At 35.5% G+C, this 23,417-nt stretch overlaps 1 protein-coding gene across 3 annotated transcripts in view; it reads right to left on the bottom strand.

Annotated features, from left to right (window-relative positions):
• Fife (regulating synaptic membrane exocytosis protein fife) overlaps positions 1-20,349 on the bottom strand; it is an 89,745-nt gene extending 69,396 nt beyond the window's left edge. For 2 of the 3 annotated variants that reach the window (XM_066404149.1, XM_066404151.1), the window contains exon 1: positions 280-395. The gene's annotated coding sequence lies outside the window, so the exon portion shown is untranslated. Of the gene's footprint in view, positions 1-279; positions 396-20,017 lie in introns of those variants that run through there. The other variant, XM_066404150.1, reaches the window with a different exon arrangement.
• Between the last annotated feature and the right edge of the window lie 3,068 nt (positions 20,350-23,417).

Raw genomic sequence — 23,417 nt, 5'->3', positions numbered from 1 at the left:
ATTCAGAAAATACGGATAACGAAAATCTGCTCTCTTTCTTTTCTTTTTGTTGGAAAGCTTAAGCGTAGAAAAGAAGCTATTTTCTAAATTAGACAGCTTGAAGCCTAAAGGAACACGTTCCTGTGGAAAAATTATAGTGGTAACTTGGATTTAGACTTTATGTGAATGACTTAACTGTGTTAAAAGATGATAAGTACATTTTTCCCATTTCCAATACTTTTCGCCTTTAGCCAGATTATTAATGAGTATCAGCACACGTTGTAAGAATCATAAATTTACCTTCTGGTCTCCGTGTTTTCGTTTCTCATTAGTTTCACCTCCGCGTCTCCGTAAAGCTCCATTTATAATCTGTCATTGCTGAAATCTCTAGAGAGAGCAACTTGTAAGTTTGTCGCCAAAAGAGAAATTATAAGTGAAATTTGTGCTGCAGTGAGAAATTTTGGAATAAGTAAGTGTGTTTTTAGGCCCTTTAATTAAACTAACGTTTATGGGAACTTAAAAATTGAACGAATTTCTAAATTATTAGAGTGCATAATATGGGTCTTGTTATTAAAAATACATATACGCAAGAGGTGATAACACGATTTAGGCGAAATACCTTTTGTCAAATTTCGTTATAGAAAATGTAAATAAATTACTTGAATAACCAATAAAAAAGATCAAAACAGACCAAAAATGTAAAGTTGAGTTTTACACTCCTAATTGTACCAAGAGTTCTTTTTAAAAATTTGAACTTGCCAGGAAATCCGGAAATTCCCGTTCAGGTAAGTTTTAAATTTTAGGTGAGAAGAAATCTGAACAAGAAGTTTTCTCATGAAATCGATAGATTTCATGGACTTTATTCAAATTTTCTTGAATTTTATATACATATCTATGAAAATTAACATTTCAACTGGTTTCTCAATATTACGCTAAACCAATCACTGGCGAATTCCGACAGTAATTTGTACTAGTACAATTACCACAATAATTTCCCTGGCTATCCTAAACTGAAATATTTGAATGTTGCGTATTCTTCGAGGTTAATTCATAAAATATTCTACTTACAGGCAATTCGTGCCACGGCAATGAATCTATAATTTTTGACAACTCATTTACATTCATTTTTGTATTAATTAAGTAAGGAAAATTAAAATATGGAAAAAGTGAAAAATTAACAAGTTAAAGTAAGTAATAAATTAAAAGGAAATAGTTTCTTGAATTTTTATGAATTAGTAGGTATGAGATTACGGAAGGCTTTTAAATAAATTCAATTCAAATCTAAATCCGGTCCCTCGTCGTATATGTAAGTAATTCAAAACGAAGCTCACAGAAATTCCGCCGATCTCTCGGGTACCAAATAAATATTAGAGGAAAAAGCAACATTACCAAAATGCAATTTCCAATATTCGATCCGAATTGGAGCTGTTTGAAGGGAAAAGCTGCCCTTTAAAAAGTCAATTTCCAGATTAAAATCTCACTAGTTGCGCCAAACCCGAGAGCTTCAATTAGCTTTAAAAGCCGAACAGCAATCTAACAAGTTTATCAGGTTATGGCATGCACTAGGCAAGGTATACGATTAGATTTACGCACGTGACTACCGGGCTAAATTGGTTTGTCGCACAAATTTGGAGACAGACTTACCTGGAATGATTCGTTTTACCCGCCGTATAAGTGGCTCATTTGGAATAACCAAATCCAGGGGGGGATTTGCCGAGGGAACTCGTGATTTCATTAGGATTTTTTGAAATATCCCCAAGGGTTTATGTAGCCAATCCTGAATATTATACTGTACAACTTTATGGATACCTTCGTATATTTATACAGATCATATGATTTTGCACATATCAACGTTCTTCATGCATCCGCACACTCAGTGACTAACGTTTGTCGTTGTCTTTCATTTAATCGATTCTGGAGTAATTCATCAAATCTCACTGAAAGGTAGTCGAATCTATATAAGTACATGGATATTTATGTTTCTTGCTTTGCGCGAAAATGTTTCAATAAAATTGCAAATATATGTATTGAAAATGGCGTCATAATAGCACTAGAGTTTAAATAAATATGTCTATTATAAAATGAAGGGACACAAAATCGATGAAATATGCATTAAAACTGCATTTTGCAGCACATAAATTTAGTTTAATAGGGTATTTCAGTTTCAAAGTATAAATATATTACGGATAAAGTAATATTTTATATTTCGCCTTTAATAACAATTTGCGACACAAACAGTATATCTCGTAAATAATTGAACGACTTTATAAACTCGTTATTTACTTTGATAATAATAATGCAATTCCAGTACAGTTTCATTAGTTTGCATCCTATGACATCGATAATGGCTAATAAATGGTGCGCATTGGAATATAATTGGATAAGGTTATCAACGCAAAGAAGTACTAAATAAATTTGCTACATTCCAGCCATTTCATGAATGTTTTCTACGTATCTGTAGGGCAAAAATCCCTGAAATAATGAAATTTGAGCGGTGGTGATGGAAACTGGGAAATTTTCAATTTATGAAACAATAACCTGTTTTTTCTATAATAAACCAAAGGTAATCAATATCAATACTTTCCCCATTTCTGTGCCTTTTATTAGATAAAGAAGTAAATTGAATTGGCTTCACGTTTGGCTGAAGCAGTCGCAAGAGACAGCCTTTTGTCTTTGCCCGATTTTTCTATTCGATAATTTTCAATTGGAAAACGAATTGATAAAATAAGGATGTTTTCCATCATATCTGGAGGAAGATTTGATATGATTGGAATTGAGTGAAACGCAGTAAAAAATAGGTGTCAACCTTCTGTGATAGCTTTTAAAATTATCGGCATAACCACGACTAATTAAACGAAAAGGTTTGACATGGTTGATGGGATAATATCTCCTTTTAGTTCATGTTTTTTACTCAGTATGGCAATGCTGCCTAAGAAGGTCGCAATACGTTTCTATCAAAATTCCATCCGAAACACAGATAAAACCTCGAACCATAGCGATGTCACTTCCCTGTTTTTCCTAACAAAATCATAAAGAATATGAAGTAAATATGCGAATTTTATGCCGAATATTTCCTAAGTACTCTTAATTTTTCCAATAATAAAACCATTAATAAATTCAAAAAAACATGTTTTCGACATTTTTTTAATTAAATATGTATTGTTTTAGTGAGGGAAAGGCTATAAATCTCTTGTTATTTCGCATCAAACGTTTGATATAAACCGATGTATAGAGTGTTTGAAGTATTGGGATTTTATTTTGAAGGGATGCTTAATCCCCTTAAAAAAAACTGCCTAAATCTGAAACACCGTACTATGAGTTGCATCATATGCTCCGGTGAAAAATCCGAAACAAAAATCCAGAGATACTTTTTCCAGGTCCATTGCGAGAAAGCGACCTGTGACATTTGAAACGATGTTGAAATAAGATTTTTTAACAAAAGTATTCGAAAAAATCAATTCCCCTTGACTTTCCTATCCACCTAGTTGAATGAGATTTACTGTATAGAAAAATGAAGAGGAGACTCTACTACCTAAAAATGTGAAGGGTTTGGCCAGTCAATATTATCACTGACTATTTTTAATTTAATTTTTTTACAAATTCATCCGAAACTGATAATTTTGAAATTAGTACGACACTAGCCATCACCTTCTAACAAATTTTTACTATTTTCAGATATTTGACGAGAACATCAATAACACCCAGCGGAAGATTGATCGTAAAAGTTTCACAACGCTTGCAAAGCTTTTAAGCTTTGCAAGTTTCAATTCTCTTCATCAGTCAAAATTCAACTGGTGATTAAAATGTATTATTCCAAGAAAAAGCTGTATATGTTCAACACATATCAAAACTTTCAACCATAGGAAAACTTGGCAGAAAAACCCATTTGTTACAATTTCTTCGAGTCTTTGATTGAAGGAGCCAACGGAAACTTGAAGTTTCCATTAATTTTAGACGTCGAGTACATTTTCAAAGAAGTTCGAGAAACACACATTTTTTCAGGTCAGATTCACACGCGGGCTACATTTTTCGGAGTACAGTCCATTACAGTAGTCCCTTGTGAATAATTAAATGGGGCTCTCCGTTAACCCGAATAACTGAAAAGATCTCCGGGGCGGATTTTTGCCCGTCTCGTAAACTTTAGCCCTTAAAAAGAACGAGGCACGCTAAATATGGCCGGTTTAAGTGGCTTTAGTACTTAGATATTAACCCCGGTTTATGGTCGTTTAAAGTCGGGCTTCACCGAACGCATTTTATACTGTTTAGCGGCTGTTTTTCAAATTTGAGCGTGGTTTTTATTTTACGACTGAATTTTATGTTTAAGTCATCTTAAACAACCGCTCTACGATTATCGTAGACTTTACTTAAGCGAAGATCACTTCTTAAACTCCCCCTAAGCGAAAGAAAACTGAAATGCCAGCTATACTTAAACTTCAATTAAGTCCAGCGTAGAGTTTCACTTAAAGGGGAGGGTTTTCTATTTCATTTTACCTTTAATCAATTTCCATAATAACAGGGACTCCTTCCTTAAGCCCGGTTTTACAATAAACGGGTTGTTTGCCGAGCATTATATCGTTTTCATGACCGGCCGAAACAGAATGTAATATTAGTTTAAGGACTTACGTGGTGATCGGGAAAATTCTAAATAAACACAAAAGGGTAGTGCTTATATCAATATTATGTAATTCTGATTAGTTCGGCTTCCGAGAACTATGTTCAAAAGAGGAATAAAGAGAAGAAATACAATAGAATCTTAAAATATTTTGATATGCTAGTGAGGTATTTCATATTGGGTACGGTAAGCAGTAGCGGACATATACTGGGGCAATTTAGTGCTATGTCGCCTGTCAAACTCATGTGAGTCCCAGACCCCACATGAGTTTGACTTTCACCGAGTCTTTACCACTAGATCCGCCATTGGCTTTTCTTCAAACAAAAATGAAGCTTTTGAATTAAAATTTTAGAAAACTCCATGCCTCCATCGCTTTGTAAACTGAAACCTCCTGGAGCTTAAAAATAGACATGAATAAACTCACAATTGTCTTCTTTACGTAAAAAGTACCCCATTTAACTGTATCTCGGAATAACCGCAGGCAGTTTTGCAGTGTTAAATTAACTGTTAACATTTTCCAATAATATTACTTGTTCATAGTTGCTGCACTTCGCCGCAAAACGACGTTTCTCCGCTATAAACTAAATCCTTTTTGAAGTGGTTGAGAGAGACGTTATACAGACACAATGGAACGACCGGTCCTTGAGGCAAACCAGAAAACTTTACAAACAGTGCAATTTAACTTTACAAGAATGGTTTAGGTTCACTCTGTATGTCGGGCCTTATAATCTGATAAGGTTTCAAGATTTAATAAACTTCTGCTGATGGCAGGTTATTAAGTCTCTTAACTTATGGCTGTAATAACCTACGACCATCAGGTAATCCGGACCAAAATCGACGAAACACTCTAATAAGCCGAAATGAATTAGGGGATGAAATATTATATCGATATGGAACCTCGCGCTGAGAGATATTCATTAGTAGGAATTTATAACCGGGAATCTCGAGTAACACTTAATTGGTTCACGAAACGTGAAAATCTTTCCAGCTTAATCGATATGCTCTACACGTAATTAGAAAAATGTGACGAGGTGTTAAAAATGTATCTTTCAAGCTCAATTAAAGACAGTCATTATTGTAATTAGACTCTTTGTTAAGAAATTTAATGTGAATAATAGTCGAAGACAGTTGACTGATTTATTTTACGAGTTATTTAGGGGTAGAACAAATTCCCGGAAACCCCGGACGTCCAGGATACGCTTTATAAACCTACATAAACAGAGTTGCAACATTTCCTTTGGTTTTCAGATGCGGGGTCATGTTAGTATCATTTTCGCGATTTTAAAAATACTGTAGCATAAAAGTCCCTAAAAATTCGTTTTCAAAGCTCCAAGACCTCATTTAGGGTATCTAGGATCGATACTTATGAAACCATTGAAAATCGGCTCACATTTATATGGCTTTTTATTGGAAATGAGCTGTATAATTATGTTCTAAAGTATCTTCCTCTTGTCATAGAGCACTGTGTATAATAAATTTTTCATTGGATGTGAGAATAATGGAAGATCAAAAACCCAAGAATTACAAAATGGTTTATATTCACTTTTTAAAATTTCCCGTTACCGAAATTCGTAGGAATTCTCAAAAAATCGCCTAAATTCTAAAATTTCGACTCTCGTAATTTCCAAAAATACATATTTGCTGACATATTTCCCAAACTCACAATCGTTGCCAGGAAGACTTAAAAACTTGTTTTTGTTGGACTTTGACAAAAATTGTTCTCGTATTGGGAGAATTTTGTTCTGAGGCTTTGTTCATTAATTCTATTTTTCTTATTATAAATTTTATTTTAAGAATTGTTCCGTAACACATCTATTTAACTTAAGGTGAGTTGATATTTTGTTGAACGAACTGACTTGAAATATTACATGAAAAATAACTTAATCTTATTTAAGAACGCCTTGGGAAATGAAAAATGCTAGTTTCTTGACAGAGCGTCAGCTTAGTGGGTAAAAAATGCATACGTGTAGTAAATGTAATAATGGCGTACTTTATCATATTAAACATTACCGTTCGAAACCTCTCTGAACATAAAATTCTAAAGAGAAACTTGCCAGAAGTAATAAAGTGAATACGAAAATACTTTAAAAGATAGCTAAAGCAATTGTTCAAGACAGCCTTTGCAAGTGGCTTGTCTGAAACCCTTGCAAATTTCCCACCGGATTTCCGCTTGGATTTAGATTAAATGTCAAATATTAGTTCAAAGTTCTTTAAATAACCCCCAGCTGAATCATTTATTAACATCCTAATGCACGCTTTAAAAGCACCCAAATCAAAACTTGGGACATACGTTTTGCTCCCTTCCCGAGGATACATCAATCACTTGTTGACCTTTAGATTGTAATGGTTTCATCAAAGGGTCATACTGTTACCACAACGTTTTATATTATATGCGAGTTGTTTCTGCTTTTAGAATGAAATAAATTCAAGAATACGAACTTAAAACATATCGCATGTCAAATTTTGAGCTTTCAGAGACGTTTCATTCAACAGGTTCGCATCTGGAATTTTATCAGCATTTTACATAAATGAAACTCTTCCAGAAGTTAAGAGCACCAGAAATAAGCGTGGGACTCTCAGATGGGTAAAACACTATCTACCTATACACTTTACCTTTACAAATATGCATATTCTACGCAAAGGTCTTTAATGAGGTTTTATGTAGAATTTTCGCTGTTCCTTTACGGAGGTGTGCTCGAAAGGGTGCTTCATATATGTGCCAAGATGTTGCAGTGGTATTAAACTGTCAGCTTAGTGCAATAGCACACGAGACCAACCCATTATAAGCCCATTTGCAATTCATTAGGGACCAACACAATAGCGGACACGTAAGCAGTGAATATGCCCATTTCGGTACGGCTTGATTATCCCCTCTGGAGCTGTCCTCCTTACTATTTATAGTTTTTACGATAAAGTCGTTGGTCTCTAATTTATATTTTTGAGGAAAATGTTTTCCTTGCACGTATCTCAATTTTTTCTCGCAAGGCGTAGGAGTGCATGAAAGGAAAGTTGACATTTCAGTAATTAGATACATCGCGCTAATTGCGTTGTTTCCTTTTAATTAACTTGTTTACTCGCAGGGTTGAGATTCTTTTGGTTCAGTTTTCAACTTGTTGATCTGGGAAACGCCGGGAAAGGGCCAGAACAATTAATCACAATAAGATAGGAGCCGTTATGGAACGCAAACGATATATTATTGTTTCCCCTAAAAAGTGATATAAATGTGCCACGGTTGGTTTTTGTAATGGAAATTTCCTATGTGAAAGGTCAGATAATGAGTTCGCAGTGGTTCATGGCGGAGAGTATTTTTAGTTAATGGACTATTTCGATTTGTTGTGAGGGAAAATGCAATGTAAATATTTCAGGCACAAATAGCCTCCCTTTGACTGCATGTAGGCCAAATCAAATTATGAAGAATAACTTGTTACAACCTTTTTCGAACTAGCTTGTAGGAGGGCACCTCATTAAAATGCATTTTTGCCTCATTTTCTATTGCTTACAAACAGAATTTCAAAAACAGCGACAATAAAATTGCTCCATTTTTCTAAGTTTACAGGCTTAATCAGGCAATGCAGTGCACGTTGTACCATCTGGCAACATACTCTCGAGATTATAGGACTTTTTTACTATTTCACGCAGATGGTTTCGGTAATTTCATTCATGCAGTTTCGTATTTCTATCCGCATTGCTTTAAATAAAATATGGTTCCAAATTTATCCTCTGGAGAGCTGAAACCGACTTACAATTGAACGACATAGTGCGGCCCAATTTCGTGGGTAGTCAATTCAATTATCGGACTGACCTAAATAACTTTTGATAAACTTGCGCCAAACCCTCGTTACTCAGTTTATTGATATTTGACTTCTGTCCCTTAATAGGTTTTCGTATCAACAGGTCAATCCCAGAGCTACTTTCAAGAAGATTCTGTCCTCCTAAAACAAACGGTCCTCTGAAATTGCCAAGTTTGATGACATCCTCCAAGAAGATGTCTAGGGACGGTTTATTACGTTGGGAGTTAAAGTCGCATTATTTAGGTTTTATATCACGTTTCATATTCCGTTAAAATGTGTTTTGTTACGTGTCCGAAATTCACCGAGCATAAAATATGCTACAGACACATTTGATAACGTTAGTTCAAGCGTTTATGTTTCTCTCAATCAGTTTACTACCCGTCTGTCCTATCCCCCGTCCCAGGCGCAAGACTCCAGGTCTTTGAACCGATTTATTTTTAGACTCTTTGATGTTTCTATAAAACCATTAACTAAGGACTGACAGAGCAATTGCAGCTGTGCTTCTATTATTAGCATAACAATCGCAGTTGAAATCAATAGTTATTAGTTAGAGCCTAACTTTCTTGCAATTCCAATAAATCATGGAACTGCCTCTATCGGGGATGAAACTCAATCGTAGAATATACGTTATAAACTCCAATTCTAAAGTCAATGTTTATGCTTTGATGTTGCTACATGATAATGGTGTTTAATAGTTTCGACATGTCTGCTGTTAACGATAGCGAGAAATTGGAATTTGAAGTGTATATCGGGAATGGAATTCAGGAGCAGCTATGTTTGGCTCGAATATCTAATTTCAAATTCTGGCAGAATTTGTATCAATTTGCAAAGATATTGGCTTAACCTTTTGGTGTCGAAAACTTTATGTATCAAAATTTAATTAGGTTACTTACCCAAGCTGCTCCATGCAAGAAATCTTCGTAGGGAGGTTCCTTGGGCTGGTGCCAACATTAAGACTCATTAGACTATTAGCAGGCTGCTTATTGCAGCTTTAGACATAATTGTTATACCCTTCAGGCTCAATTCTAATGACATCAGGGAGAAACCACTTTTCCTCCCACATAAATTATTCCCATCCTGACGAAACAATCACGGTCTTTGACGGTTATCTTAAGAGCATCACAGGATCACGATCTAACCCACTTCGAATGAGAATGGGAGCGCATACCTTATTATTCAGCGTGAACCGCTGCAATCACATCTAAGCCCCTTTTAACCTCTCTTGGGAAACGTCATATAATTCAATGTGCCGTAGCTCTATAACGCTGGTTAATTTATTGCCTGTATCAAGAGAAATCTATAAACTTGGTGAGTATTTCCATCAGGGATTCAATAAAAAATTGCTTAAGACATGAAACTAGATGTTTTAAAATTCGCAGCCTCGATCTCTCTAGATAGTAACAAATTGAATTGATGAGAGTTTTGGTTCTTAATGGTAATGGAGACTTTTTAGAGGGTTGAAACACGTAATTGAGTTAAATGATTGATTATGGTAGAACTGATATCCTTTCCGGAAAAAAATGGAGGAAATTTTCAATGTTTGTCGAACCGTTGATCTATTACATTACATAAATAAGCAAATACCCAATGCGGTTGAAAAGTCCCTGCAGTCTACAAACTAAATAGTCGGTCGATAGTTTAGTCGGATGGGGGTGCATTATCATGTGCATATATTTGTTGACAGATATGGAATCGGTAAATGTGCGCACACACGTATTATAAACTACTGTAAACTGTCAACCGACCAATAGTCTGTAGTCTGCGAGACAGCTAAGAGCCACTTATAGTCTACCGGGACCCTAAAACTTCTAAAATGTGTTTCATTTGTACTACAATGGATACAAAGGTGTGTGAACAAAGTGACCATTTGTTCTTTTCCTGGATCCTCATTTAATACCAGCTTTATTCCAGCTTTATCGTTCTCTAAAACTCATTTACCCTAAATCACTCGATATTAAATCCGTCCCTTCATACATTTACTCTTCGATTATGATATTTTATGAAAAAGAATAACTCGCGCCTATTTTAATTGGATTACGAATGGAGGGGGGATATTGTGCCTCTTCGATAAACTTGGAGGCGTACAGGAGCAGAAAATCTGTTCATAAGTCCAAAGCTAATTGACACCATTTAAAGTTTTAGAAGTAGAATCAATATCGAGCCTTTTGTCTCTTCCACTGTGCCGTTCATGTGCCGCAATATAAAAGAGTAGTTATTAGGGCCATTCGGCTAACCATAAAATGGGCCATATTGAAATAAAGAGGGTTTTTACAATTGGCATGAATGGTAACAAAAGACAAAATATCGTTCTGTTAGGTTTATTGCCACTAGATGCGGAAAATGATAAATAAAAAAGTAACCAGAATGGATCGAAGCCTTGGTCTTTTTTGTAGTTTTTCTCGTTAATTTTTTTAGGAAATCTGTTTAAAGGCGCTTGGACGATAGATATCCACAAATTGTTGACTTGCAGTTTTTACCTATATATACTCGAGTTTCCTCAAGTTTCTCTGGCAAGCTTGTAAAATCTTTAAGAATTGAGTAGTACTTAAGCGGTTTTGCCGAACAAAATCTGTCTCAAACAAAATTTAATATTGCGGACAATCGTGATAATCTAGTCAAATTTGCAATAGCGCCGTAGTGTGTGTAGCGTTTGCCAGGCAATTGTGACATCCTTGTTAATCCAGCAGAGCATGGCAAGTGTAGCGCAGCACCATTTCAAGATATTTGCACTCGCATAAAAATCAATTTTGATCTTGGTTGGTTTTGGTTATAGGTATAGTTAAAAGGAACCTTCTTCCCGTATGCTTGATTTTGTTTTCCGAGTTTTTAGCTCTTAACGTTAATTAATTTTGTACTTAAAACAGCCTCTTCAGCGCATTTAATTCCTGTCTAGGAACAGATAATTAAGCAGGCATTAAACATTATGTTGATAAAGTAAATAAACTTCTTCAAATTTCCATTAACGTTCATTGTAGACATTGAAAGATATACAAAGCCCTTCAAAGGTACCTCTTCTATGGGAGCTTATATAAAACTAACAAACTAACTGCATTGTGCTTAATTTAAAGAGAAAACAAAATTTCTACCTACGACCAGTTTAGAAAAGTACATAATGAGTTCATGCCTGAGAGAAAAGGTGTGTGAATGGGTTTTTCGCTCACCGATTTTCATTTGGAAATTTCCCCTTTATTAAAGTGTTATTTCAAGTCGAATTGTTTTAATAGAGGAATTTCCATGGAGAGGAATTTTCCTGGCATTTTAAACTTATCTATTATATGGAACCTAATTTTCTTTTACCTGAAAGTCTCGAGATTGCTGACAAACGTCTATCCGCTGATATTCCGTAAATCTAATATTCTTCCGTTCTTTCTGCAGCATCTCCTAATGCAATTAAGATTTTCATAACAAAGGATTTTATTGCCATTCTAATTCACCTCACTTTTTCTGTTTTTATTTTCCTCGAGAGGAACTGAAAAATTGAGTTCAAGTTATGAAATGTGTATACCTTGCAAATTAGGTAACTTCTGCTTTAAAGCTAAAAATCGTTTATTCCTTATGCTCTGACATATTTATGTTCCATATTCTTTAACAGTAAACTCTAATGTTTGTAACGGAGCATTTATTGTATATTCTTGGTGGTACCTGCAATTTTTCCTATAAAAGTTAATATTTATAGTTTCATTTTTGGCCAAACATTGCTTCTCCGAAAATATGAATACACAGCACGTCGTTTATGCAAGGCATAATATCATAAACAAAATAGTAACGGATCTCACCCTGTCTACTTTACAATAGGGATGTGTGTGCTACGTTTCATAATAAAGTTAAACAAACCTTCCTTGATGGATATCTCAGGAACTTTCACACGTAAACCACATTCAAAAGTCGAATCCTGCCATCATTCAAAACGTCTGCTCGCTAGTTCCAAATTACCCTTTTCCCTTAAGCCTCTTACTTCGCTCTATGTAGCGTTTTAACCCCTAGACAATCTATTTTCTTAATCCCTCGAACGTGCACCAGCTTTACCTACGAAAAAAACGGCAAAGTTATGGTGTTGCAAAAAGGGGTGACGATAGTCATCTCAAAACTAAGAGATCTCAGCCGTTCAAGGAGGGCTGAAGGCAGATTTATCTCAGTTGCTACCTGTGAGTTCGAAGCTATGTAAATATAGACCTTGACATCAATTTATCTTGCTAAATAGAACATAAATCTCTTATATGCGCCTGGTTAGTTAGTAAACCAAAGTCAGCACTTTCATCTCTTGAATGTTTGTGTACCGAACCCCGCTAAAGCTGATTACCCCGATTCAGGAACCGTTTTATCAGTCACGATGGAAATTTGCTTCAGGGATTAAAGATTTGTATATGGGAGTAGTGATAAGACAAATTGGTATTTAAATGCAAATTTGTAATTCGGGAGGGAAGTGAAAGTCTTTTGAAACAAATATTTAGAGAAGAGAAGCTCAGAGTACGTATAACAATGTTAAATCAATTTCCCGCAGTATCATATAAGGGAGTAAATAAACAAGCAGGTTCCGGTGAGATATTCACTGTATCTAGACAATCTGTAATTTGTAACAAGCAGAAGCACAATCTAAACAAACTTTTTGATCCAAGGGAACTGATTTTCCCTGAACGAATTTGCCAACAATTTGCAGCTAACGTTAATTTCTAGCAAAGTTTCTTTATTTTTATCCTCAAATTCAATTTAGAATGTTCCATAAAAAGGTTTGGTAAAGGTAACTTTATCGGTGCAGTATCAGATAGAACACATTTCGCAATCGAGAGTTAAACGACCCTAGCAATAGAGAACAAAAACATGCAGATGATAAAATTCTGATCATTCACTTCAAATGAGGAACAGAAGACCCTGTTCTTTTGTAGCAGATGAGTTTAATGCGTTAAGCATTAACCAGGGATCTTTGTTGTTGTTGCTATTGCTCAACCCCGAGTGTGGGATCCACCCTGGGGGAACCCCATTAAACACCCTTCCCGCTCTTACTCCGTATCCATTCTGAAACCGCCATCAAACATTACTTCAGGTGGGGGATGGTATATACATTTTTTTTCTGTTTCTCAAAATGTCTGTTGCTGTTTGAGAGCCCACTCTTTCTCCATTTTTATCGTCATCACTACTTCCAGGTTAGTTCAGATTAGGCCCTCCGATTGCATCCCAGTGTCTCGCTGATATCAATAGGATTTTCACGCACGATTCCTTGTTAAATTCTTTCACGCAAGCGTGACTGACCAAGTTTTCTCAGAACGGCAAATTTTTAATATCCGAATATCGTGTGTTTCAAGTTAGCCCATTTCTCATAGAGCCAACATTTATCAGTTTCAAACTTGCCGATCCCCTTCGAGTACAAACAAAGAACTTCATGCCCCATGAGTGCCTGATTTAAGTAGTAATCCACCTCTCCCCACTTGCGCTTTATCCATGCCGTCAAATCCGGAATGAAATCTTGATCCAGCCCTGATACTCCATCCTTCTGTCCGTCCATACGTCCATAAACCCTGAAGTAACCTGAATTAAACTGAACTAACCTACAATGTATTACGAACGTCTATTAACTTATAACGCTTTCCTGCGGGTTATGAGATTTTCATAACTCCTAGAACGTGTTTATAAGGATCGAAGTTTACTAATTTCAGAAAGCTTGACAACTGCGGACAACGATGGGTTAAGAATTATGAAGATCAAGGAAAATTAATGAAAAAAAAGCAATGGACACGAGAAAAAGAAAAAAGAAAAAATCAAATTAATTATTAAGTATAATCTTATGCTTTAAGGTGAAATTTCAGCTCTTGGACTTTTTTCTATAAATGCAGAATACAAAGTGCGTTACGGACCTCAAAAACTAAAAGAGGCACAATAAAAATCACTTATGCTTATGAATAAACATCTTTTTTAGCCAATTATTCCACGGATTATCTGGATGTCGCCTATAGGTTTCTTCATTTTATCGTTTTCTTCAATTAGTTCTAAAGACGCAGATATAATCTAAATCGGCGATTAATTAAAAGCTATGGTAATAAACATAAAGGTACAAGCATGTTGCCAACCAAAATCAGAATTATACGAAAAAAGACTGGAAGCAATAAAGTCATAAAAGGGCGACCGACAAGCAGTTATTTTTATTCGCTTTCGGGGGGATATGGGGCTCTAGGGGGGATTAAAAGAGTCATTTTGAGCAGTTTCCAGCTACCAGTGAATAATGGCGACGCCATTTTATTCGTGGCAGCCATTTCATATTTGCCTAGAAATGTGGTTTCAATATAACGCCATTGGAATAATAATTATTGTAAACCAAACGTTTTGTTTTAGTATTGGTTTATGAGTGAAATTCCATTTTAATTAGTATAAGCCGGAATCATTTTAAAGCTGTAGCACAATTATGGAGAAAATCGAGAATTAAACCAATTTAATTTGCAAGCACTATTGTATTAAATCTAACGTTACACATTGCAGTGTCATGTCACACAAATAATTCATTTAGAATCGTAATTGGGGCTTATTAATTGACTGCAATTAAACCTACCTGAATTGAAATAATTCTGATTTGTTCTAAAGGAATGTCCGGTAATCAGGCACTTGCCAAGCAGAAAGAGGTGCAAAAATGCAACAAGTTGACATTTATTAATATAAATGTCCCACATTTATCCGAGTCCACCGGATATTTTACGTTAAGAATAACAAATGTTGTCATTTTTCTTGCCTGACAATTTATCAACCTGGACGTAGAGATAAGTAGGAGGTAAAGGCAAAATTACATTCTTTAGCTCATATTTCTTAATATCCGACAAAGCCTCATTTCGTCTGCCTCAAATAAGAAATAACTTTCGGATGTCTCATTTTAGCGGAATTTAAAACTGTGTAATTCCATTATGAGCCAGTAGAATTTAATTGGAAATTGCAAGTAACAAGCCTCTAGGTAGGAGGTAAAATAATGATACGACATGAAATATGAGTGTCATTTACATTTCAGCAATAAAAGAGGCAAAGACTCATTTATTCTGCTTTACGCAAAATTCACGCTGAGTGAGCGGAGATGAAGAGTTATATGTATATCTTTATAAATGTCGGCGGTGTTATTTGCAACAAGGAAATATTTCTGTATAAACATCTCGAGAGATATTTAAGTTCAAGTAAGCTTGCATATATCGCAGCGATTAAGGGTGCGAGTTTTCAAACTTGGGAAAATTGTAGTTATTTACCCAACAAGTGCGAAAAGTGATACTATATTACGCTCTGTTTGCAGTTAAGTCAACAATCTAGTGCGGTAAAAATATTTTTGCAAGTATTAGATACAACATTTTTCCTACGAGTGCGTGTATGTACCTGCACCAATTTCTGTAAATTCAATAAACTATTAACATACTGTAAAAGGTTTTACCGCACGCAAGTCAAATACCCATAAAAATTGGACACTGGAATATGCCCCTTTGATTTGCGTTCGATAAAGCTTTGGAGCGCACATATGCGGTAAAGTGCTACTTTCATCTCGTAAATGTATACCCTTCATGGTTGCAGGCGAGTATGGTGGCGATTTGGTTTTTCCAAGTGTTACAAAATACGTCACTCTTCAGTTGCATTTATTGCATATTACAACATTTTATATCTCGTATTGATTTTGTGTCATTAAAACGTAATTTTCTTGCCAATCAGAGAAAAAATCATTTTGCGATATAAACAGCTGAGTCTTCCGATATAAAGGCAGAAAGTCATATATTTTAATTCAGCTGGTAAACTATATTAGTTTTGAAATGGTTAAAGGGTTTTTCAACTTATTAAACGGTTAAATTCCTAATATGAGATTCGTGACCCTAAATAAAGCTAAACATCAAATGGAGTACCCCTAGGTTGAGGAATATTCCCGGGTCTCTGACCATTGATTTAATTAGGGCTGAGACCTTTATTGTGTTGGTTGGGCATTTTAAGACGGGTAAACTTAAGGGTTGTGGTTTAAATTTGTTACATCGGGCGAGTTTATAAGTTCCTAATTCGACATGTAACACTTGAAACCTCGCCCTGAAGGCATGGCCCAAATTACGAATCTTGTCGGTTGGTAAATTTTCGGCTCCCTTTTACAAAAAAAGAAATTAAACTTGATGATCTTTTTTTATATCGCTTCAGGCTACTGTTTGCCATGGCTTAAACGTTTGCCCTTAACCCCGATTTTTTGTTCAGGATGTATTCCCTCAAGGCGTGCATGCCATAAAAGTATATTAATTTAAAAAGGCAATTGTAGATAATAAATTAGCGTGACAGCATTAAAAACTGGCTGTACATAATTAGTTTCGTAGTTTGGTTGAAAGTTTGCACGATATGGTATAATTAATGGGCAGCGGAAAATTCTTTTAAGACATGCAAGCGATCGTAAATGTAAACATCTCTGATTGTGGGAGTAGATAATTTTTAAGCAACAGGTATTAACAGAAACGCCATTAAGAGGACGATCATATTTATATAATCGATTAAAAAGTTAGAAAACTCCTAACCTCAGTCGCTGTGATATAATGTTTAATTTCATATAATCCATTTTCTGGGACACTCTATACATTTAACAGACGAAATTGGGAATCTGAAGTAACGAGAAATCTAACTTCGGTTTTTCTTCATTTTAAACAAATTTGAGAAGAAACTTAATACGTTTGTGATAAATTTCTGAATTATCAAAAAAATTCAAAGCTTTTTCCCTTCATCGCTCTATTTATAACTACAATACTCACTTAAATTGGATCAACTGCTGTTCCCGAACAGGGCAGTATACTAATAATAATATTACAAATGGACTGTCGAATTTATATTGAGGGGCCAGCCATTGCCAAGGAAATGAAATTCGATAATATTAGTAATGGGGGAACTTTTTGGGCGTAAAAGTCCTTTATTTTCTAAACGATCGACCTCGCAGGAAGGGCCCTGACAACCGCAGGGAATTTATTCAAATGAAAAATACCTCATAAATTGTCCCAGTTTGATCCTGAATTTTTCATCATTATGCTGTGGGACGTTGATCGATATCTGGGAAGATTTTAACATTACACATCTAAGCTCAATCCATTCACTAAAGCTCTAGAAGTTGCACGTTTGATGAAATCATGGCCTCGAGTTCCTCTGATCCATTCGCCAAATTATTAATACCAATCCAATCAAGTCGATAATGGGAGCATCGATATCGAAAGTCTCGATCTACATTAATTGGATGCTCAATCTTTAAAGCTCCAAACTTCCACAAGAACTTGATTCGCAACTCTATAATGTTCTTGCAAACTCAATTTGAAGAGGGGCCTTGCAAGATGAATAAAATCCCACTTACGACTCCTCAGGTTGTTCTTGAAATATTCACTACAGGAAAATTAAGTTAGCGGTTGGTATTTTGTTGTATTAAAGTGATAGAGCGGCTCAATGTAGTTAATTATGTGGAGTATGTGGAATGTAATGTTGCAATTGTCAATATAATTTGCATATTATAGCACTTTCCAGTGGCGTTGCATATTAACCACACCAGAAAGAAAGTACGCTTTAGTTGTTGCATTTAGGAAATGAGGTTTTGTTGATCGCTTAACTTTCCTGGTTCTAAAGTTTACAGACTTTCAGTATGAAAGAGGAATCTTCTGCTGTTTTCCCTACTTAAATTCAAATCAGAGTTGTGCATAAATGAAACAAAAACTGAATTAGGAATTTGTTCTCATCCTATGAAATAACTGCATATAAGAACCTTTACCCGCAAAAGTCTCCATTAGCGAATTAATCCGTTGAAAAATGACCTTGTTTCCATGATCAGATGCTAAAATCCAATTAGCTCGAAATATTTCGAATACGAGGAATAATAAAATGATCACGTGCCGTTTATCCCATCAATAAAACACCTCTAGTATTTTTAAATTTTCAATGGAAATCCGTTAAATCTCGGACTCATGTTTTATGTATGCTCTCATTGCGAATATTTCGAAGCTTCCTATTATTTGCCCATATGGGAGATAATTCGCAATGGAAACAATGGGTTAACAAGCGACAGGATTACTTTGACCATTATAAAATTGAGCTGATTTGTTTAAATCGAATATTGAAATCCAAACACATCACACAGATTTGTTGTCCCATTAAATGAATTGAAATAGAGAATTCCTGCACATCCGTTATTATTTAAAGAATACCGGAAGAAGAAATAAAACTTAATTATACAGAGCGTCTTGATTGTAGATATATAAAATTTAATTGATGATGATGAGAAATATCATTTTAATCAATAACGTTTATATATGAAAATAAATCGACAATTGCTTATTTATTGAAATTCAGGGGGTGGCGAAGTTTCAGATTTTGTAAAAGTTTTTAATTCGTAGTACCTCAGTTTTTTGGGACTTAAGTTCAGTTAAGTTTTTGTACATTACCTTCTAGAATCTATACGACTTTTTTACAAGTGATAGTGACACAGAGTTTTCGGGGGTCAGGCCTTCTTTACCAGCCCAAACTTTTTTGCACCCCGCTATTGACCGTTCATGTTCAGAAAATTAAATTCCTTCTTCAATTTAGAAACTTTTTCCTTCCTCTGAGAGTCTCTTGTTATTTGGGAGGATGGCTGAGAAAAACTCAACTTTTACCCTAATTTTCCTTCCTATATTCTGAATTCTAAATAAAGTTTAGTGGAAATTGAAGCAAATAAGAAAAAAATGTCGAAAGCATTGTCTCATAATTTGAGACAATCGAGATGAAAATTATAACAATATGCTGCATTTTTTCTTGTGATTTTAAAGATATCGAAAATGAAAGTTGATAATTAAGTACCTCACATAGTTTTATCCTAATATTAAACGTGTACTCGTTCTTATTGCTGAAATATGCTCAGTAAGCTATTTATCTTATGAATATTAAAGTAGAGACTGGGTATTATTCGGATTCTTGAGTTCTATGGAAACTAGCATAATATTAAATTTATTTCCACCAATCCAAGAGCTATTAGAATGAAAATTAAAATTTATTGTCTGAATTCTCAGAAGATGCTAAATTACAAAACTTATTAAAGACAAAAATCTAAGAAAACCGTTGTTTAGGAAGTACAGAAGATGAGAGAGAATGTATAGTCAATACTGCTCAATCTCAAAAACCACTTAACTCACAAAACGCAGAAATATTTTATTATCTTCTAGACACGAGAAAGCGAAAATAATGAAGGAAGTTGAGCCTAGACATATGGTAATTCCTAGACTAATTCTACACATTATTTCTTTCTTCATATTCGAATTAATTTCCATATTTGAACACAAAGAAAAGAACTCGTATTGATTGAAAAATCAAAGCGCACAAATTAAATGAATAGGAACTTATTTCTTTGAATCATTTTAACTGAAATAAAGTAATATAATAATAAAATGTAGTAATAGAAAACGCCAGAACTGACTATATAAAGCAAATGTCATTACATTTAATTAATAATAAAATATTAATGCTGAAATTCATGATTCCAATTACTATTTTCCAGCACTTGTTGCTTTACGGCCTCGCTGGGCAATAAATTACAATTTCAGACTTTTGTTACGACTGGAGGCACATTTCATGGAACGAAAGCCATTTTGTCAAGATTGCTATGAAATAGCTCTTTCTAACCAAACAATACAGTTAATAAAAAAAATACCTTTGGACTTCATTTGGCCTCCCCATCGGGACAAAAAAACAGTCACTGAAAACCATGGAACCCGAACCAACGAAGGGCAATTAACACAATCATTAGAACCACAATAAAACGCACTCAAGTTCGCCCATAAATAGTTCACCTATTGATAGGTAATCAACTCATAATGGGCCAGCTATACATCTCAGAGATCGGTTAGAGTCAAGTGGTGGACCCATGGTCCGTGTTCTCGCGGAAATTTTCGAAAATCGGCCGTGTCGCGCTAAAAGCAATTTTATGTGAACGCGTCAGAACTCCGGACTCCGGTGTAACAAGTAGGTAGACCATGGCTGGCCGGGGAAGAGGGTGCGCGCGCACCCGGGGGATCGAATCCGAGCCCCGCGAACCAGGGGGAGAGAGCTCCCCCGTGTATATACACTTGTTGGGCGCGGAAAATATTTGCAATATCTCTGTGGGAGAGTTGTGGAAGAGTTGTTAATTGGGTAAAGTGATAGCAAGGTTAATTGTAACGTTTCATAGGGGGACGATTCAAGAAAAATAAGTTCTAGAGGGTGCTCACGCAACCCCTCACCTAGTTGGCTTGAAAGTTGCAAATTGGGATGTTTATCTTGGAACTAAATTACGACCTAAGAAAGGAGAATTTATCGAACGATGCTACTACTATTATTACTCGTATAATATACGGTTCGGTACGGGAAAAGGAGTACTACAATGTGTGTTTTATGACTACAATTTATCCTGAGTGTAATTCTTTATAATCTCCGTTATAAACGCCTAATGATGCTTGCTAATAATGCGTGCTCAATCGGAGCATTAATCAGTTGATAATTTTCCATTAACTTCAATTTTGTTTAGGGAAAACGATTTGAGCTTCAACAAAATCAGGTCAATTTACGGCAATAAGAATCTCGACTAACATTGACAGGCAAACTCGGGTTGTTTGTATGCAAACAAGAGAAATTAAATTTCGAAGAACGTAGGCGGTACACAAGTAAACTAATGCATCCTGTGTCCGTATGGTGCGATGGTAAACAATTTAAAAGGATTAACAATTGCGTCTCTATCCATCCGTGTGACCCTGCCCTTAATATTCCCTGTTCCCTTTTTTGTTTATTCTAGCTTCGTTTCGAATCCAAGGCATTATCGGGAACTTTGATGGAATGGCTGATGTTTTCGTTGCTAGCTAGCAACTGCTCGGGATAACGAGACGAGGCTTAGCTAAGTAAATGGCACGACAATCGAAATAGTATAGGTGGCTTTCTATATTATAATGAAGCTTCATTCATTTTAGTCGCGGAAAAGCACGATAAAAATCTTCCGAGAAATGGAACATTCTGTCAGGGTAAGTTAATCTCTAAAAACTGGGCTTCTGGGGATTAGCGCTCCCCGGCACAACAATTGCCTATTGTTCGAATCCAGAGCTTTTGATAGAACTCTATTCAAAGAGTAATGAAGACAACAGGAAAGCAAATAAATCAAATTATTTGAGCAACGTTTTCGTCACCTAAGATTTAATTGCATTTTAATTCACCCTAACTTCTATTATTTCATAAGATATTTAACTTAAGATATAATTAAAATATTCCTTCACCATCATATCAAGCAAACGTTTAAAGTTTTTTGTCCTTATGGCGAAGGAGAACGAATCTTATTAATATACAGAGTGATTGGGAACGCAATGGCCACACAACAAATGTATGTAGATCATCAATCAATCGAGCCGAAAAAGAAAAAGAAGAAAGGAAAGCTACGTATTTTTGACCACGACGGCAGTCGGTTTCGACCCTGACCTCATGTTAGGTATCAGCCTTTCTCACTTTGTTCAGTCTTCTGGGGTAAATCCAAATGAATATACCACAATCACAATTAGAGGAAACAATTGGGAAAACAATTACTTTAATGCACATCTCAAAAGCTATAAATTTATGGGCATTAGTTTACACATAACATAGGTATCGTTTTATCTGAAAATGGGATTTACTGCTGGCCAAAGTCCTGATCAGCAAAGCATCTGTTGTGAGAAATGTATTGAATTTTAGTTTCCCAGGCAGGCATAAAGTTTAATTTTAACACACCTACTATGAAATGTCGTATTTCATCAAGTGTTCCGTACCTAAACGATCCCTACACCCTGGTGGAATTGAATGAATCAATTATTGTACCTAAATTTAGCCCGTTGAAAATCTAGTTTAACGGATGAATAGATCCGAAAATAAAACACCACCACCATTTAAGGAATTTATAGAACCTCGGTTTCGTAGGATTAAATTCGGGACCAAAACTGCCAAGACTGCCTATTTCGATCCAAACTCCTTCCAGTCGAGGATTTATACTATAAACTTTATTCTACCAGCGCTAAACAAAGTACTAAGGAACGATTGGATTTCTGTTTTTTAGTTTATTTGTGCCTTATCTGGTTTCACGTCAGCCTTGGCCCAGTCTGAAAACTAGATTACTGGAGTTACCTCAGCAAAAAGAGCTGTGCCCTCAACCGCACCGATTCCATTCGAACTAAAAACGGCGTTATTACATGAGAACATTCGAAAAATAATAGTTGTTTTGAAAAGAATTCAGCTATTATAAGCGAGGCACGTAACAAAATAGTAATATAACGAGGCACATTGCAGGATATATTGTTTTACCATAAATTTAATAACTTGGAAACTCTGCTTGGCGCAATATTTTAAAAAGGCCACATGTTGCAATAATCCTTTCTTTTGTGCTCCGTGCAGCGAGTTATGGTTATAATCCTTGCAATTTCGAATTTAATTTGAAAAGCTGCAATAAAGGTCCAAAACAAACAAACTCTTGAAACCTCAATTTCCTCATACCTAACATACAAATACCTCAACACGTATATGCCCCTTTACAAACAACACGAAGTGCACATGAAATTGATCTCATCGAAAATAGAGGCAAAAATGCATATCCCGCCTGTCGCTCCTAATGCAGCAATTTGCATGTGAAAATGATATCCATACCTGTTTGCAAGCTTCTATTATTATTGACAGGTTTTTGTGAATCCCACACACCCCAATGAGGTGCCAATATGGTTATTTGTCGAATCTCAATAAGGTGAGACGGGAAAATGTTCTTCGGTCGATATACCTGATCACGTGTACCTGCCTTTATCTGAAGGGAGACCAGGAGACGGAACTAATTATACTGTTATAGTGAGGGATCTGGGTCGAGACTCAAAGCAAATAAAGTGACATAAAATCGTTAGATTCAAAGGATAGTTGGCACTGATGGCAAATATTATTATCTGATGCGTGTAAGAGCCGTTGCTGCTCAAATCATGAGGGACGAAAACACCATCAACCAGACTAAACATTGTATGTAAAGGCAATTTTATTCCCTCCGAAATTCGCTCACCTGTAGATTTCTTTTACGTTTCTCCACG

Source organism: Euwallacea similis, chromosome 33 (assembly GCF_039881205.1).
Source record: "Euwallacea similis isolate ESF13 chromosome 33, ESF131.1, whole genome shotgun sequence".
Taxonomy (NCBI): Eukaryota; Metazoa; Arthropoda; class Insecta; order Coleoptera; family Curculionidae; genus Euwallacea; species Euwallacea similis.
This window is presented reverse-complemented; position numbering and strand designations above follow the sequence as displayed.